Genomic DNA, 20,095 nt, shown 5'->3' on the forward strand with positions numbered 1-20,095 from the left:
ACTGAGAGAAGTTTATAATCATGTCACCAGGATTGGTGCACAGTTGAGTCTGACTCTGAACCTCACACATTAAGTTAAAGTGCCTGTTCATGTAACATGAAAGTATATATACATTATATGCACACACATATAGTACTGTATATTTCTCCCTGAATTGCATAATTTCAGCTTAATCAATAAAGTGTTATAATTGGATTTAAACTGCTTTAGTTCTTACATTCTGAATTGCTGACTAAAAATCTGTTGGAGGAAAAAATTGATGTTCTGAGACCTCAAAGAAGAATAATGAGGGTCTCAATATATGTAAAACCTAAAAAAACCCAAAACAAGTGAAAATGGAGCTCATAGGTAAAGAGAACAGATTCATAGCTGTCAGAGTAGAAGATGGGAAGAGGTAGGGGAAAGGGTAATAGGATTGAAAAGGTAAAAATTTCAAGATATAAAATAAATAAGTCATGGGGGTACTACATATAGCATGGAGATTATAGTTAACTAGAGGCCTGGTTCATGAAATTCATGCACCAGAGGGACAGGGAAGGGGAGCCCCTTAGCCCGGCCTGCACCTTCTCACAACCCAGAACTGCTGGCTCCTAACCACTCACCTGACTGCCTGCCTGCCTGATCGCCCCTAACCACTCTGTCTGCCTGTCTCATCATCCCTAACCACTTGCCTGCCTGCCTGATCACCCCTAACCCCTCTGCCTGCCTGCCTGATTACCCCTAACCACTCACCTGTCTGCCTGATTACCCCTAACCACCTCTGCCTCGGCCCCCGCCCCCACAGCTTTGTCAGGAAGGATGTCCAGAATGATGTCCAGAAGGTCTTTCGGTTGTCTGGTCTAATTAGCATATTACACTTTTATTATTATAGATAATACTGCATTGCATAGTTGAAGTTACTAAGAGAGTATATCTTAAAATTTCTCATAAGAAAAAAATGTATAACTATGCATGCTGACAAATGTTTACTAGACTTATTGTAGTCATCGTTTCATAATATAAACAAATATCTAATCATTATGGTGCATACCTGAAACTAAAATAATGTTGTATGTCAATTATCCTATCTAATAAAAGAGAAACATGCAAACTGACCATACCTCTGCTACACCCACATGCCACGCCCACCAGCCAATCAGGAGCGAGTATGCAAATTAACCCAACCAAGATAGCAGCGGCCATGGAGCTGGAGCGAGCAGGAGGCTTGGGTTGCCCCCAGTGATGGAGGAAGCCAAACTTCCTGCCCACCCTGGCCAGCCCTAGCCTCTGCTCAAGGCTACAAAGTTTCAATTATAGAAGATAAATAAATCCCTGATACCTGCTTCCAGCCAGCCCTGGCCTCTGCTCAGGGAGGTGCTGAAAAAAAAAAAGCAAAAAAAGAGGGGCTGGGAGCCTGGATCACCAGGGGGCATGGCCAGCCTGAAAACAACCCTCAGTTCCTCACCCAGGCTTGCCACACTCCCATGGAGTGAGGGTCCCCACTGGGGGGCTTGACCAGCCTGAAAACAGCCCTTAGCCCCTCACCCAGGCAGCCCCATGTCCTAAGGGAACTCCCACATTGATCCAGGACACCCTTCAGGGCAAACCAGCTGGCCCCCACCCATGCACCAGGCCTCTATCCTATCTAATAAAAGAGTAATATGCAAATTGACCATCACTCCAACACACAAGATGGCTGCCCCCAGGTGGACACAAGATGGCCACCACAAGATGGCCAGCAGAGGAGGGCAGTTGGGAGGGACCAGGCCTGCAAGGGAGGGCAGTTGGGGGTGACCAGGCTGGCAGAGCAAGAAAGTTGAGGGCAACTGGGTCTGCAGGGAAGGGCAGTTGGGGAGGACCCAGGCCTGAAGGGGAGGGAAGTTAGGGGCAATCAGGCTGGCAGGGCAGTTAGGCATCAATCACGCTGGCAGGGGAGTGGTTAGGGGGTGATCAGGCTGGCAGGCAGAAGTGATTAGGGGCAATCAGGAAGGCAGGCAGGCAAGCAATTGGGAGCCAGCAGTCCTGGATTGTGAGAGGAATGCCCGACTAACTGTTTAGGCCCTATCCTACTGGGATCGGGCCTAAACAGGCTGTTGGACATCCCTCAAGGGGTCCCAGATTGGAGAGGGTGCAGGCTGGGCTGAGGGACACACCCCCCCACCCCCGTGCACAAATTTCATGCACCAGGCCTCTAGTCTATACTAATAAAAGGGTAATATGCTAATTAGACTGGGAGACCTTCCAGGAGACCTTCTGGATGTTTTTCTGGACAAAGCCATGGTGGTGGGGCCGAGGTAGAGGTGCTTAGAGGCCAAGAGGGGAGGGCACTTGTGGGTGAGCAGGCCAGGATGGGATGGCAGTTGTGAGTGATCAGGCTGGTGGGGGGTGGAGCTGTTGGGGGTAAGCAGACCAGCAGGGGGGCCAGTTGTGGGCAAGCAGGACATCAGTGGTGGTCAGTTGGAGGTGATCAGGATAGCGGGGGGTGGGGGGGAGTTTGGAGTGAGCAGGCCAACAGGGGGGCAGTTGGGGGCAAGCAGGCCAGTGGGGAGGGAAGGTAGGGGCAAGCAGGCCAGCAGAGGGGGGTGAGCAGGCCAGGATGGGATGGCAGTTGTGAGTGATCAGGCTGGTGGGGGTGGGGCTGTTGGGGGTAAGCAGACCAGCAGGGGGGGCAGTTTGGGGTGAACAGGATGTCAGTGGGGGTCAGTTGGAGGTGATCAGGATAGTGGGGGGGCAGTTTTGAGTGAGTAGGCCAGCAGGGGTACAGTTGGGGGTGAACAGGCCAGTGGGGAAGGAAGGTGGGGGCCAGCAGGGGGGCCAGTTGAGGGTGAGCAGGCTGGCAGAGGAGGCAGTTGGGGGTGAGCACACTAGCACGGGGGCAGTTGAGGGTGACCATGACAGCAGAGGGGGCAGTAAGGGTTGACTAGGCAGGCAGGCAGGTGAGCGCTTAGGAGCCAGTGGTCTAAGATTGTGAGAGGGTGCAGGCTGGGCTGAGTGGACCCTCCCGTGCATGAATTTTGTGAACCGGGCCTCTAGTACTTCAATAAAAAAAAAGAATAATGAGAAAGCCACTGGTTCCATCAAGGATGATATCCCTTAAAACCCACTCTTTGCAGAAGCCTAATTATTGGCTATAGATAGATATTAAAAATATAAATACCTAATATTTAATGGGGCCTAATTTACTCCAGTCCTGGCTAATCTGTATAGTATGGTTTCCAGCTAGTTTAGGTCATTTTTCTCTCTTCATTACATATCTGGGTAAATGTGTTTAGTTTACTATTTTTTAAACTTGCCCTTTAAAAAAAATTGTCATTGCAATTTTGCTCAAGCACTTCCTTTTAACTAAAATCTCTCTTTACATTTCCATCTATTGAAATTCTACTTGTCTGGGGGGTTAGAGAGCAACTAAAAGACTTGTATGCATGCATATTAGCATAACCAATGGACACAGACACTGGGGCAGTGGGGGCTTGCCCGAGGTGGGAATGGCTGTGGCGGGGGGGGGGGGGGGGGGGGGGCGCGGCAAGATGTCAATTGGGGAAAAAGGAGACATATGTAAAACTTCAAACCAAAAAAAAAAAAAAAAAGAAAAAAAACTCCAACTAAAAAAAAAAAAAAGAAATTTTACTTGTCTCAAATGGCACAACCATTGCCTTGAAGTTCCCACAATGCCAAATTAAGGTATAATTTCTTAATTCTTTGAATGCTTATGGTACTTTATCTTATTATTTTATGGCTTATATATTTTATTTTTCACTCTGGTTATTTATATATATTTTAAAATCTTCTGGAGAAAAAGCTTCTTGCTTCATTTGTCTTTGCATTCTCCATAGGACCTACCTTCCAGAGTTCAGTATATATTTACCTTGTAAAGAGTCATTGAGGAATAAAAATAAAAGCAATGGTCACAGTAATTCCAAACCCAGTAGGACAAAGAGTAGTTTTTACTAGTACCATTTGGGGACCCAGATAAGGTAAGTGCTTGTTCAAGGTCCCTTGGCTAGTAAGTAATGTAGTTGGTGATTAAGAGATGTCAGGTTTTCTGACCACTTGTCCAGCATGCTTTCTCCACTAACCCACTTCCATGAGTCACATCAGTTCCAGAAAATCATCAACTATGCCAAATTTTTATTGCTTTCCTACTATAATATGGTTAGGGATATTGCAAAAGATAACTCTTATTTTTTTAAACTACACTTATATTTCTCCCCAAATATTTTTATATTCTACTTTTCAATAATTTTCTTACTGAGATGAAAACACATAGGGTCAAGTTCAGCATTTTAAATTTAGCAAAAGGTATTAATTGGTTTAGGTAATGATTTTTTTTATTGTAAATATGCATATCCATTTTCTTTGTTGTGTGAAGAAATTAATTATGATCTTTAATCTTGAAGATTTTGGATTAATTTATTCTATGGTTATAGTATGTCATCATAAAAGCAATGGGCACTTTTGGCTGTTTTATTGTTTTTGTAAGAGTTCTTCATGTAATCTAAGTATAAATATTCTGTCAGCTATATGTATGGCAATTTTTTTTTTCCAATCTGTGACTTGCCTATTTATTTTTTTAGTGGTATCTTGGGATGAATAAAACTTTTACATTTTGTTGAAGCCCAAGATTTTTTTTCTTCTTGTGTCCTATCCAGGAAATCTTTGCCTAGTTAAAAGAAAAAACATATTTTTATATTTTATTCTAAGAGCTTTTGGCTAGGAGTTTTATGTTAGGTTTATACATTTTATTAAATGATTTTTTTTTTGTATATGGAGTATGTAAGGGCCAAAGTTTGTTTATTTCTATATGAATATCCAATTGTTCCAATATCATTGTTAAAAACACTTTCCTGATCTCCATTAAATTGTCTTGACACCTTAGTTGAAAATCAATTGAATGTGTATGTGTGGGTCTATCCCTAGACTCTACTATTTTTTCCATTGGTTATCCTTATGTCGACACTACATTTTTGTATTACAGTAGTTTTATGGTAAATTGCAAAGTGAATTTGAAAGCAGGCAGAAGTCCTTCAACTTGTTTTTTCTTTTTTCAAGATTATGTGCAATTTTAAATGCTTTATATTTATATATAAAGTAGAGGCCTGGTGCATGAAATTTGTGCATGGGTGTGTGTGTGTCCCTCAGCCCAGCCTGCACCCTCTCCAACCTGGGACCCCTCTAGGGATGTCCGTCTGCCCGTTTAGTAGGATCGGGCCTAAACGGGCAGTCGGACATCCCTCTCACAATCCAGGACTGCTGGCTCCCAACTGCTTGCCTGCCTGCCTTCTGATTGCCCCTAACTGCTTCTGCCTGGCAGCCTGATCACCCCCTAACCCCTCCACTGCCAGACTTATTGATGCCTAACTGCTGCCCTGCCAGCCTGTTTGCCCCTAACTGCCCTCCCCTGCAGGCCTGGTCACTCCAACTGCCCTCCCCTGCAGGCCTGGTCCCTCCCAACTGCCCTTTCCTGCAGGCCCGGTTGCCCCCAACTTCCCTCCTCTTCCAGCCTGGTCACCTCTAACTGCCCTCCCGTGCAGGCTTGGTCACCCCCAACTGCCCTCCCCTGTTGGCCTGGTCCCTCCCAACTGCCCTTCCCTGCTGGCCATCTTGTGGTGGTCATCTTGTGTCCACATGGGGGCAGCCATCTTTGACCACATGGGGGCAGCCATCTTGTGTGTTGGAGTGATGTTCAATTTGCATATTACTCTTTTATTAGATAGGTTAGAGGCCTGGTGCACAGGTGGGGGCCAGCTGGTTTGCCCTAAAGGGTGTCCCAGATCAAGGTGGGGGTTCCCTTGGGGCATGGGACGGCCTGGGCGAGGGGCCTGAGGTGGTTTGCAGGCCAGTCACACTCCCCAGTGACCCAAGTGGAGGCCCTGGTATCTGGGATTTATTTATCTTCTATAATTGAAACTTTGTAGCCTTGAGCGGAAGCCAATGCAGGCTAGGGCTGTGGAAGTTTGCCTTCTTCCATCGCCAGGGGCAACTCAAGCATCCTGCTTTCTCCAGCTCCATGGCTGCCACCATTTTTGTTGGGATTTATTTATCTTCTATAATTGAAACTTTGTAGCCTTGAGTGGAGGCCAAGGCAGGCCAGGGTGTGCAGAGCACTTGGGGAAAACCCAAGCTTCCTGCTCGCTCCGTGGCTGCAGCCATCTTTGTTGGGTGAATTTGTATATTCACTCCTGATTGGCTGGTGGGTGTGGCTTGTGGGTATAGCAGAGTGATGGTTAATTTGTATGTTACTCTTTTATTAGATAGGATATTAAATCAGTTCATCTATTTATCCAAAAATCCTGCTGAAATTTAGTAAAGATTATCCTATCTAATAAAAGAGTAATATGCAAATGGACCATCACTCCAACACACAAGATGGCTGCCCCCATGTGGACACAAGATGGCTGCCACAAGATGGCCAGTAGGGGAGGGAAGTTGGGAGGGACCAGGTCTGCAAGGGAGGGCAGTTGGGGGTGATCAAGCCTGCAGGGGAGGGCAGTTAGGGGTGACCAGGCTGGCAGTGGAGGGAAGTTGGGGGTGACTGGGCCTGCAGGGAAGGGCAGTTGGGAGGGACCCAGGCCTACAGGGGAGAGCAGTTGGGGGGGACCAGGCCTGCAGGGGAGAGCAGTTAGGGGTGACCAGGCCTGCAGGGGAGAGCAGTTAGGGGTGACCAGGCCTGCAGGGGAGGGCAATTAGGGGCAATCAGGCTGGCAGACAGTTAGGCATCAATCAGGCTGGCAGGGGAGTGGTTAGGGGGTGATCAGGCTGGCAGACAGAAGCGGTTAGGGGCAATCAGGAAGGCAGGCAGGTGAGCAGTTGGGAGCCAGCAGTCCTGGATTGTGAGAGGGATGTGGGATCGGGCCTAAATGGGCAGTTGGACATCCCCCAAGGGGTCCCAGATTAGAGTGGGTGCAGGCCGGGCTGAGGGACACTCCCCCTGTCATGCATAAATTTTGTGCACTGGGCCTCTAGTGCTAATATATTGTGTGTTTTGTTAGAAGAAGCTACAAGAAGCAAGATTTCTTTTTAGAGAAAATGATGAACATGTTCTAAAATTTATATGAAAATGTAAAAGATCTAGAATTGCCAATATAATCTTGACAAAGAAAAGCAAAGTTGAAGGATTTACACCACTTGATTTCAAAATTGCTATGAGACTTACTGTAAAGCTACTGTAATGCAAGAAATGTAGTATTGACACAGGACAGAGAAAAATGATAACTTCTACTTTTAAAGTTCTTTAAAAATTTAAAGTGAGATTATGCTTGAGAAGATTTCAGCATAATGCCTGGCACATATTACACACCTAATTAATGTTAATGACTACCACTAATTTTTTTATATGTGGTCACACTTTATCATCATAATAGTTCTGTGGTAAGTATTTTTATTGCACTTCTGCAATGGAGGCCCAAGGGGATCAAATGACACCAAGTTATTATTAAGGGCCAGGATTGGAACTCAAATACTGTTTTTTATACATTATTAACCCTTGTGCATTTTATGCTGAAAATGTAAATAAAATGATGTAGCAGTTTCTCTGATCCAGTGCTCCAGTTACCTCATAATCAATACCCTTGTTGCCTACCACACTGTGATTTTGAATAAATACACAGTTAAAAATGAAAAGAAATCCAACTGGCATAGCTCAGTGGTTGAGCCTTGACCTGGGAACCAGGAGGTTATGGTTCAATTCTCATTCAGGACACATGCCCAGGTTGTGGGCTCAATCCCCAGTGTGGGGCATGCAAGAGGCAGAAGATCAATGATTCTCTCTCATCATTGATGTTTCTATTTCTCTCTCGCTCTCCCTTCCTCTCTGAAATCAATAAAATATATATTTAAAAAATGGAAAGAAGAATTCATTGGGAAGAGCAATACCAATCGATATGATCATGTTGTCTTAATACATCTTTCCCAAAAGTTTAAAGTATGAAAAATGTCAGCTGTTTCAGACTTTGTGTACTCTTTTGACTATAAGGTGAAGTAAATGAGATTGCACTTTGAGATTCCTATCCCAGTTTGGTGCTAGATAGATAACTTTTCACATGAAGAATAATGCTGATAGGGAAAATCAATATTATGGTCATCTTGTGAAGATTTTCTAACATTTATTTATTTCACAAATATTGTTTGAGTACTTACTATATCTGTACCTTATCATCAATTGAATTTGTCTAAATAAACACATTTGCCATTTGTTAGATTTTCAGGACTTGGAGTACATTTCAGTTTTATACTTCACCTCTTACATACTCTTGTACTCTGTTTTGTTCCCCCACCCCAGGTTTAAACTAAAGCAGTAATTTTAGAACCAGAAGACAGAGAACACAAAAGATAACTCAGTAGCTGGAGGAAACAATGTTGTTGGACTGGTATTTTAAAAGAAAATACTAGTATCTTCCTAAGAGCAGAAATGAAATTAATTTTGTAAAGATCTTTAAAAAATCTTGGTATCCTTTGATCAGGAATGCTACTGATGAAGCCCTGTCTGAAAACAGAGAGGTAGCATCTCTGTATTGGGAAGATCTCTCATTTAGTATTTTGGCGATATTAGTATTAGTTTTCTTCATCATGCTGTTTATCTGACTGTTAGAGAAATTTCATGTCCTTTGACTTCAAAATCTAGGGAAGCTCCTAAGGAGGGAAGAAACCAACAAAAAGTTTAATTCACTTTATTGGTTGATGACATGACCAATTACTGTCTTGACTCCCTCTATTTTGATTTTAGATAATATCCAGCAGCTTCTAAATAGTAATAGATTACATACTGCTTTGTAGACCCAGGAAAGGCCTGCTGTACATCAGGTTTTAATGACATAATTTTTTTTCTTGAAGAATCTTAATAGAGCATTCCATATCTGGGAAAGAGGAAGGGTTGGCAGATTTTAACATTACATTTTTATCCTCAGCCTTGTCCTTTATATTAGTTAATTAAAAGAAATTATTCTGTTAGTGAAATGTTAAAAAATCTTAACATGGTTGTTGTTATGCCAAGAGTAATAGATATACAACATATATCATGCCCATTATGAAGAAGAGAAAGAACCCTACACTTCATTTGTTGGAGACATTTGTATATTCCCTTTGTTGGCCACTTGAGAATGAAGAAATTCTCAAAACAAAACAAAACAAAAATATAATTTGCTAGTCCTTTAGAGCTTGAAACCAAAAAGAACATGTGGAAACAAATGCATGTTTATTTTATTAAATCATACTTAAAAGACAATTTAACATATTGTAAAAATAGCTTTTTAAAATGTTTATTTTGTCTAAAACTTTAAGCTCTTAAAAGAAAATATTAAGCAAGAAATAAAAATACATTTTAAACTATTTACTTAAACCTTAATATAATTTCACATCATTGTAGAAGGAGAAGAAGATTTTTGGAGACTAATGTGAAAGAATTTTTCTATTTCATTTATTGAGCACTCCCCCTGCCCCGCCACCCAACACACACAAATCCTTATCAATTGTTTGCTGTTATTCTTAATAAGAAGTTTTATTTCTTTTTCTAAAAGTTTTGATACCTATGAAAATATAAATGTTCCCAAGACTAATAACAATTAACAATATAATTTAACATTTAATGAATGCTTATTATAGACCCAGGTAAAAAAAATTTTATTGAATTTATTGAGGTGACATTGGTTAATAAAATTATATAGGTTTCAGGTATAAAATTCTATAATACATCATATATATATTATATTGTGTGTTCATTACTCCATGTCAAGTCTCCTTCTATCACCAATTATATGACCAGTTAAACTGAAAGTGAGTTGCTGAGGAAGAAGGAAAATCATTTAGGTAGTTTCCTTTCAAATTCTCTATAATTTATTCCCATAGCATAATCTAATTAATTCCTATAGTATAAGTAGAGTGCTTTAATTCTTGGCTAAGTTAAGGGAGGCCAGGTCTAGGGGGTACTGATAACCAGCTACCTATTGTCAACCTGGAAGAAGTTAATCATCTCCCATCATTTACCCATTAAATTATAATTCAACAGGAGATATGAATAACTAGGTTTATGTCCACTTACATTAACAAAAAAAGAGGCAGAAAAGTCCCAGACCATTCAGTTATAAGATACAACTGGGAGTTCTTATAGCAAATTATGGTGGATTATTAGGAAGCTATCTGGTTTAATCAAGCAAAATAAAGATTTATGTGGACAACTTAAATCTCCAATTGGGCGGTGAACCGTCCAATGATTTTAAAAATTAAATTAAATTAAAATTTGGGTATGAGGGAAGGAACAAAGATTGAAAATTGCTGTTTCATGTACAAATATAAACAAAATCAAGATGAATAGTGTTATATTGAATTAGAGGTAAGAACTGGATGGCAAAGATGCAGATATGTTTACTGGATTTAATCTGCTTTTATATCATTGCTTATTTCCTTAAGAAGAACAAAAGTATATGGATTAAATTCCTGAATGATAGTACATTGGGCACAATCTCTATTTCCATAATGCTGGAAAAATCCTTTAGAGCTAGAGGCCTATGGAGTATAGTTGGGATATACCTATATATAGAAAATTGGAAAGGAAGAAATAAGGATATCCTTACTTTCAGATGACATGAATGTCTGCACACAAAATCCCAAAGACTCTACTAAAAAATTCTTAGAAACAATAAGTGAGTTTTGCAAGGTCACAGGGTATAAGGTTTATACACAAAAAGTCAGTCATATTTCTATACACCAGCAATGAACAACTGGAATTTGAAAAAATATCTATACCATTTATAATAGTACCAACAAAAATAAAAACTTGATGTAGAAAGCTAAAAAATATGAGCAGGATGTATATGCTAAAGACTACAAACATTAAAAAGGGAAAATTTAAAAAACATGTAAATTAATGCAAAGATATACTGTGTTGATGGATTGGAAGACTTGATATTGTTAAGATGTCAGTTCTTCCCAATATGATTTATAGATTCAGTGTAAGCCTAATCAAAATCTCAGCCAACTATTTTATAGATATTTATAAACAGATCCTAGAAGTACATGGAAAGGCAAAAGAATTAGAATAACAAAAAGGGTTCTGAAGAGCAAGATTAAAGGTAAAGAACTCATATGATTTAATTTCAAGATTTGGTAATGTAATTACTGCAAAGCTACAGCAACTAAGACAGTGTGGTATGGGTTAGAGGATAGACATGGGAACAGAGCTGGCTTCATGGGTGGGTGGTCTGTGAAAATAGGACTCTGTCCTCAAAAGCATTCTGTGTTTGGTTTACGCTCCGTTGTCACAGTTTTGAAATTCTTAATAATTTTTTAACATGGAGGCTTACTGGGCAAATAATATAAAATCTAATTTAAATTACTTAGCTATTTTTTATTGGTGTTCTAGAAAAACTCCCCACATAATTGTAATTTTATTTTCAGTGCTTTTCTACATATTACAGTTAAAGCAGGAGGAGAAACAAAGGAATCAAAGGGTTGTATATACACCTAGGGTCCATTGAAATACATACTTAGGCCATAAGCACTTTTCATTTTGGAAAATCCTACGAGGCAAATGCTGCAGTCCTAGATGATGAGACTTTTAGCAGTTTGCAAACTTTAGTTTTCACTTCCACATTTTTGCTATAATTATTTTCCACATCTACCATATTTTAAACAATATTTATTTCTTTCTGTTGGAAGAATAACATGAGATTTTCATATTTTGAGGTGCCACTTAGAAAGTGATGGTAGCAATTTTCCCCATCCAGGCTTCTTCACTATTATATCAAGATATCGATCAAGACATCATAGCAGGACAGGAGGCCCTGGAAAGAGATGCTGGTAAAAACAGGGCTATATGTTCATTAAATTCATTTCATTTTATCCTGGCCATGGAGGAGACTAGATTTTTCAGGCACTTGCAGTTAGGAGTGGACAAGTTCTGGCCAATGGAATGTAGACTGAAGCAATGTATACCCGTCCAGGACTGGCTCCTAAAGCCTCTTGCATGATCCTATGCATCTTTTTCCCTCAAGTATTGGAGGGATGTCATTGTCTAGGGCAACCTTAGCAGCCATGTGTTGAAGATGGTGGAGCCTTTGTCAGCCTGGGTCCCTGACTGACTGTGCGACAGAGGGACTCCTCCCTCAGCATTGGACTGTTTCATCAGGAAAGAATAAACCTCTTTTGGTTTAACCATTGAGACTTGGGGGAAGTTTTTTGTAGAAGTTATTTACAACAACTATTATTCAGATTAACTGAAGCTTTTTATGAATAAATTGCCAATGAATGAAGCAATTTCAATTCATTAACAAAAAAATACTTCAAGTATATAAAAACTTTAGATGATTTTATGAATAGTTTTAATCCAAAAGTTAAAAACACAAAGGTTTCTGTAAATTGGGTTCTGATATAAGAAAATGTCATTGCAGTGCAGATTTTCCAGAGGTAAGTGCAGTGTGTACTATTATCATTTACGTTTTAGAGATGAGAAAACTTAGGCAAGGAGAGTCTCATGCAAGCTTATACCACTGGAAAGGAGGTAGGGTGTATGCAAAGGTCATGCCTATAACTCCATGTTGTACTGGTTCTTATCGCTAAAAGGCACTGTTTAGCAGTTGGGGACATTGTAGAGGTATTGACACATCAACAACTGCACTCCTGTGGCTGTTAAAACACGCAGGAAGAGCAAATGACAATAATTCAAATCCTGTGATAAGTCATTTTGTGTGAACCATTCTTGCTTCAAATTGCTTTTCAATATTCATTATGCATGAAGAACTGTGGTAAAAAGTTTGAGTTTGAACACACAGCAACTTTCCTGTAGATTCATCTGGAGAAACTGAGTTTTCTTTTCCTGCAAATTGCTTTAGTGCAGCTAGCTCACATGACTCTTTATCCTTAGTGCAAATTCAAAACAAAAGCATTTTAGAATTGTCATGCCAAGACTGATGAGCAAAACTTAGCAATTCAAATGCAGTGCATACGCCTGGCCCAGAAATATGTCAATCATAAACATTTTTTTAAATCTTGAATGAGGATTTCTGTCTAACTAATTTGGATACAAATAACCAATCTAATCTAATTTGAATATAAATAACCCATCATAGCAGAGTACCTTCCAACTTTCATTTATTCATTAAACTAGAGGCCCACTGCACGATATTCGTGCAAGAATAGGCCCCTGGCTTCACTCCCAGCTGCCCGGGAGCCAGCAAGTCCCCGCTCCCTGGCCGCCCGGGAGGGAGCCAGCACGTCCCCACTCCCACTGGGAGCCGGCAAGTCCCCGCTCCCCAGCCACCCAGGAGCCAGCACGTCCTCACTTCTGTCTGGAGCACCACTCCAGTAGCTCCCTCTGCCGCCCCCCTTCCCCTCATAGCAGGCTTCACACTGCTCTGAGCCTGCATATGCAAATTAACCTCCATCTTTGTTGGGTTAATTTGCATACTCACTCTGATTGGCTGTGGGCACAGCGGAGTGATGGTTAATTTGCAAGTTTCTCTTTTATTAGGTAAGATATTTATTTTGCCCAGTCTGCAGTAGGTACTATTTTAGGTACTTGGGACATACTGCTGATAAAACAAAGCTTCTAGCTTTCGTGAAGAAAATTGAGAATGTTTTCCTCAGTGAACAATCCATTATATGCCACTGGAAGAAGTTTGAGCATATTGACCTTTTATATTTTCTGCAAGAATGCAAAGCATGTGGTATATGCATGTAATGAGGTGTTAGAGAACACTACACTAGTGCACTCCATTTTGGCTCCAACCAGTAACACGCCTGGTAACCATCTTGTTGCCTTTGGGAGGATAAATCACTTCTGAGGCACAAAAGTTACTTCTCCCTGGGGGAGAAAAAGTATCAAATGCTTGTGCCTCCCTTGGAAGTGCTCAAGATCTCTTCAGAAAGCTGAAGCAGTAGAAGGGATGGGTGAATCAACTTTTATGTGTGGGTGAAAATGAAATCTCCCCAGGATGTGTTCTTTCATCCCCCCAAATCTATAAATAGATATTTTGGTTTCAAAGATCTGGACTGTATCAAAGGCAAATCTTTTATCCAAGAAGGAAAAATGGAATAAGTTTGTATTTTTTTTCTAGATGGAAACATTAAGTAAGCTATTACTGAAGTACCCACTGATTTATAAAAGGGAATTGAGCTGTTTTTAATTTATTTTGGAAAAAAATTCATAAACAAGTAGGACATCTAGAAATTCCAGGAATTTTGTGGCATTTAAAAACCAATTAATATTTTAAAAGCAGGGGAGAAATTAGTATTTGCTGAATCATTTCCATGTGCAAAATTGATGATTCTTGAGTGCCATTGCCTAACTTATTTTACATTTGTCTTCATTTATTTTAAATCCTGAGCCAGGATCTATCTGTTGATCCATCCACTCATCTATTCCTCCATCTGACCATTCATCTATATATCTCTCTGTCTATATACATATGCATGTCTATGTAGATAATAGTGTGTGCATATCATGTATAGTATAGTACAAGTAACTAGATTAGTAACTTTCTCTTTGTTCAATAGTTAGACTTCCCATAACCCAAACCTTCCAGAACATATTCATGAATCTCTAAAGAATTAAAGAAGGCTTTCCTTCCATAATCTTATTTTAATTCCTGATAAGCTAAGAATTAATTTATGTGTATTTGAACCCTACTTACACTGTGTGGGTCCAAAGTCATTGCTCCTTACTAACAGGTAAGGATTTATGAAAGAGGTGGCATTAAGTTTTAATTCTTTTTAAAAGGATAATAACACTCACTAATAAGGTTCTCCACTTTGGACCCTGTGTCCTCTGACTTCGGGCCATGATGTTGAGCGGCACTGGCCTTTTTTCTGTTTCCTCCGACAAGACAGGCTTGTTACCTGCAAGGGTTCTATTCTCTCCTAGGAATAGCATTTCCCAGAGCTGTAAGTGATGGTTGGATCATTCTCTTAATCAGGTCTCTGATTAATTCCCTCTTCTCAGAGAGGCCTCCCTTGATCACTATGACTAAAATACTGTTCTCTCGCCACTCTCATGCCTCCACTGAAATCAGATATCCTGCTTTTTGTTTTTTTGTTTTTTATTTCCTTGACATCTATTACCATGGTCATCTTGTTTGTTAGTTTGTCTGGCTCTTCCTCATTGGTGCCCCACTCTAAAAGTTAGGTCTCATTAGAATAGAAACCTTGTCTGTTCTCCTGTAGCCCTGGCATCCAGAATTGGCCTTAGAAGGAGTTAGTATTTGCCAAATGAATGAGTCCAGGTTACATTTGATAAAAACAGGTCTGAGTGCCACTGAAAAACTACAGTTTGCATAATTTCAAAGAGATTGAATTATAGACTTAGTATTTAGACAGAAAAGAATGTCAGGTTACCATCATCTGCTTAAGATTGCTGAAAGTATTTTAATATTTTGGCCAGAATTTAACCTAAAACATTATTTATATGTAAACCCACACATGCTATATAATAAAGAGCTAATGTGCTAATTAGACTGGATGGCGGAACGACCTTCTGTAACGAACAGTAGGCGGGGCCGCGAGGCAGCCAGGCTGAGCCCTTTGCACGAATTTTGTGCATCGGGCCTCTAGTGCTAATATATTTAGTTGGAGGAATACAAACACACATATGAAACAATGTATTCAGCTAGAAGTAGTTAGCAGTAGAGGTATCTGTGGTGAAGAAATCAGTAGTAGAAATAACTTGCAATTAATAAGTCATGACCTTGAATTGATTCTGTCAAGAAGTGGTTATTGAACAGTAGGTAGCACTTTTGTATCACACAGAGATATGACATCAAGGGGAGATATTTAGACTTAACTATGTGGCCTCAGTCTTTGGCAAGTACAGTATTATCACATACTCTTCTATGAAGTCCTAAACATCTGCACATACACAATGCAGAAGCTGAAGGGTTAATGGACAGCAAACATTTATTGCATTGCCTTCTCTGAGCCAACCTCTTTCATCTGCAAGGTGGATAGGTTAACTCTTTCACATGGGATTTTTGTGAACCTAAAACAAAACAACATCTGTGGCAGTGAACATGCAAAGACACAGTAGGTATATTGTAAATATTCACTTATTCAAAAGATAGTGTTTGGTACAATTCTAAAGTTAATATACATAGCTTGTAAAAACTCTATTTTGTTGCACTCAATGGCCTTTCTGATTCTCTCTTTTTCTTTTTTTCATTACTGAAGGGTGGGTAGCCTCTCCTAAACAGTCTCTGTGTGTTTGTGTGTGTGTGCTAATGCAAATGCAGGTGCTAGGGATGAGCGAGGAGCATGATAAGGGGGAGATTGAGAGAAAGAAATAAATGAGGCCATAATAAGTTAAAATACATGGAAACTGATTTTCAGTTTTGTATATTAGACACTCTGGATGAATATTGACTAGCAATCATACAGCAGCTTGTTATACCTACTGACATTCTTAAAACTTGTAACTCCATGTGATTTAAGGCACTTGACCATTGGGAAACCATAATAAATATTTTTGGGATGTGTTTATTTAACTTTTCAAACTTCGTAACTAATATTCCAATAAACACCATTCAATTTTTTTTATATTTCATTAAAATAAATGATATCCATCTTTATACTTATCCTAAAAGCTTTTATAAATAATATTTATCTCAGTGCTAAAGTGATGTATACAAATAATTACATTAAATTGGTCTAGATGTCATTTTAAAAGTGTGTATTAAAAACTGCTGACTACCATGAAACATGAAATACTAGTGCTGGTGTCTAAATACTTTTGAGATATCAAGTATATTTCAAATACGTGGAAAGGGAATGAATTTCAAATCGTACTTCTAGATAAATATTTGGCTCTCTTGCAAACTTTGGAGAGGTGATATAATAGCTCTTAGTTATAATAGCTATTAGTAGTAGCTATGTGCTGTTTGTTAAGTTACTTTAGTACTTTAACAAAGGTAGGAACAGTGTTAAAGGAACCAACAAATGATGCCGAGGTACCTGCATCCCAGAAACAGTGGCAAATGATTATGACGAGAAGGTTAGAAGGGTCAAGGGGCCTCTCACCAGAGTCCAAGGAAAGTTGGAGCCATGGTTGGAGGTTGTAGGAACTGCAGCCCTGAGAGATTCAGCCACTTCCTGAACTTCATAGTACAGAAGCAGGGAGAGGGGGAAAACAGGGAAGAAATACCACACTTACCTGTCTTCTATTATGGCCCTGTGCTAGGCTACACTAGCAAGGGAGTCTATGGATGCAGTCCATTGATGCCAGCCTACTAGGCACAGACTAGGGCAGAGAAAGATGGAAAAGGATTGGTCAGCTCCAGAAGTAAGAACTATGCCATAAATATGAAGATACTGAACTCAGAGAAGTTAAGGAGGCTGCCAAACTACATAGATTATAAATGGTAAGGTCAGAACTTGAATTTATACTTCTACCCTTTCCGTGATAGCATTAGGATTAATTAACTCAGGATGACAAAGAATGAGAAAACTCTAGGTTAGCATGCAATCAAGATGGACAGTGGTGGATAGATTAGATAGAATGACAAAAAGAAGGGATGGAAGGTTGAAGAGGAAATTCCAGAAAAGAGAGAAGGAAAATAAAAAATTGTCTCTGAGACAAAGTGAGAGTGATTATATCAAATCAAATTAATCTCCATATTATTGAAAGAATAGTAAAGAAAATTTATAAGCAATTGGCATCATATAATACACTGAGTGGCCCGATTATTATGATCTCTGAACGCATAATAATCTGGCCACTCAGTGTATATCCTATAACATAAAAGGCTAATATGCAAATTGTCCCCTCGACCAAGAGTTCGACCAGCAAGCAGGCCAGCCAACTGCCCATGTCCCCTCCCCCTGGCCAGGCTGGCCAGACCCCACCCATTCACGAATTCATGCACTCGGCCTCTAACACACACACACACACACACACACACACACACACACACACAGACACACACACACTGAGTGGCCAGATTATTATGCGTTCAGAGATCATAATAATCTGGCCACTCAGTGTAGTTTGATATCAGGTGGTGTGATTCCTCCAACTTTGTTCTTTGTCAAGATTGCTGAAGCTATTTGGAGTCTTTTGTGGTTCCATATAAATTTTTGGGATATTTGTTTTAATTTTATGAAATACGCCATTGGTGTCTCCAACACTACTATTTCTGACTGAGAATAAATTAGTTTTCAGGACTATTAATAAGTGTTTGCAAAACTGATGCATTAATTTAAATTAAGTTATAAATAAACCCAAATGATACTGGCTTATTTAAAGATAAAATTATTGTACTTTCACATCAAAGAGAACTGGAAATTGGTAACCCAAGGTTAGTATGACAGCACCATAGTTTCCATAGAAAGCCCAAACCTAATCCCTATGTGTGTTTTTTTTTAATTTTTTAAAATATATCTTATTGATTTTTTACAGAGAGGAAGGGAGAGAGATAGAGGGCTAGAAACATTGATGAGAGAGAAACATCGATCAGCTGCCTCTTGCACACCTTCTACTGGGGATGTGCCCGCAACCAAGGTACATGCCCTTTACCGGAATCAAACCTGGGACCTTTCAGTCTGCAGGTCCACGCTCTCTCCTCTGAGCCAAACCAGATAGGGCTAATCCCTATGTTTTATGAGTCAGGGGTGTGGTTTCCTTCTTCAGGTCACCATGATCCAGAATGGCTGGAGGAACTTCCCTCATTATGTCTCAGTTGCAGAAGGAGGAAAGGTATAATCGAAAAATGGGCTCCAACTAGCTATGGCAACTAGCAACTCCTATCAGTCACTTTTTTCAAGTTCTACAAAACACTTCTACCGATATCCACTGACCAGAATTTTGTCATAGGACCTCCAGTAGTTGCAAGGACTTTGGGGCAGTACACTCTTATTTCAGATAACAATGTGCTCAGCTAAAAAAATATATTGCTGAAGAGGAAGGGTAATTGGTTTAGGAGGAGGATTTGCCAGTTTCTGGTACTGATCAAGGAATGTTGGAGGGCTTGGAAGTAATTGAGTGAAGGATAAGGATGCTCCATAGTTGGGAAGATTCAATAAGGGGAATACTACAAACTCCTAATATGATTGACAGCTCCATTTGATTTCAAAGTCTACTCTTGGGGTCAAAATATATTCAAATGCATACATATAGTACTCACTGCTGTCATGTGGTAATGAAGGTAAATGGAAATGGTTCTCCAGGAACTGCATAAAAAAATAGCCTTCTTCCAAGAACAGTACTCAGAGTAATACCCACAAAGTGCCCATTGTGTGCCTATTAAATGAAACTCAAATTTATTATTAAAATAATTACTATAAATTAATTTTAGTAAGTACTGCCCCATTGATTTTGAAATGACTGAGAAAGCAATTTATTCTTTTAATGAATCTGTTAGCACATTACTCTCTTGTACTTAGCAGGTTTTAAATTCTGTTGAACACTGAGCTTCAACAGCGAAGGTAGGGTGAACAAGCTAATCACAGATCTTAGTAAGTAGGTTTATTTTATCTTTTTAAATTTTTTTCTTTATTGATTAAAGTATTATGTATGTGTCCTTATCCCTCCATTGCCCCCCCGCCATACACACACACTCATGCCCTTACCCCCTGGTGTCTGGGTCCATTGGTTAGGCTTATATGCATGCATACAAGTCCTTTGGTTGATCTCTCCCCCTTACCTTCCTTCTGAGGTTTGATGGTCTGATCGATGCTTCTCTGTCTCTGGATCTGTTTTTGTTCGTCAGTTTATGTTGTTCATTATATTCCACAAATGAGTGAGATCTTGTGTTTATTTTAAATACTTTAAAACAGTGAATGACTTTTGACAGTGAGTACTCTTAAAGGTCTAAAGTGCTGGCATGTCTCTCACTAAAAGCTGAATGGGATAGACACCATGATAAGGATATTCTTTAGATGTTCTGTTTACTCTGTCCTCATTACTATTTCAAGTGCCTCTCAATTGAATTCTAGATAGGATTACAGGTAGATGGAGGAAGTTGTTCCTGGGTGTAAAAACTAAAGGTAGTTCTTTTTCCACTCTTCTGATTCTCATTGTTGACTATCTCTGGTGATAAAAGGCTTTTAGCATTAAAGTAGCAATGAACATATTTTGTAAATATGATTAATATCTGCTATCCAGATGTTGATAATATGGGTGAACATCTAATTATGTGAAGAC

The sequence above is a fragment of the Plecotus auritus genome, assembly GCF_963455305.1.
Source record: "Plecotus auritus genome assembly, chromosome: 2".
Lineage (NCBI taxonomy): Eukaryota > Metazoa > Chordata > Mammalia > Chiroptera > Vespertilionidae > Plecotus > Plecotus auritus.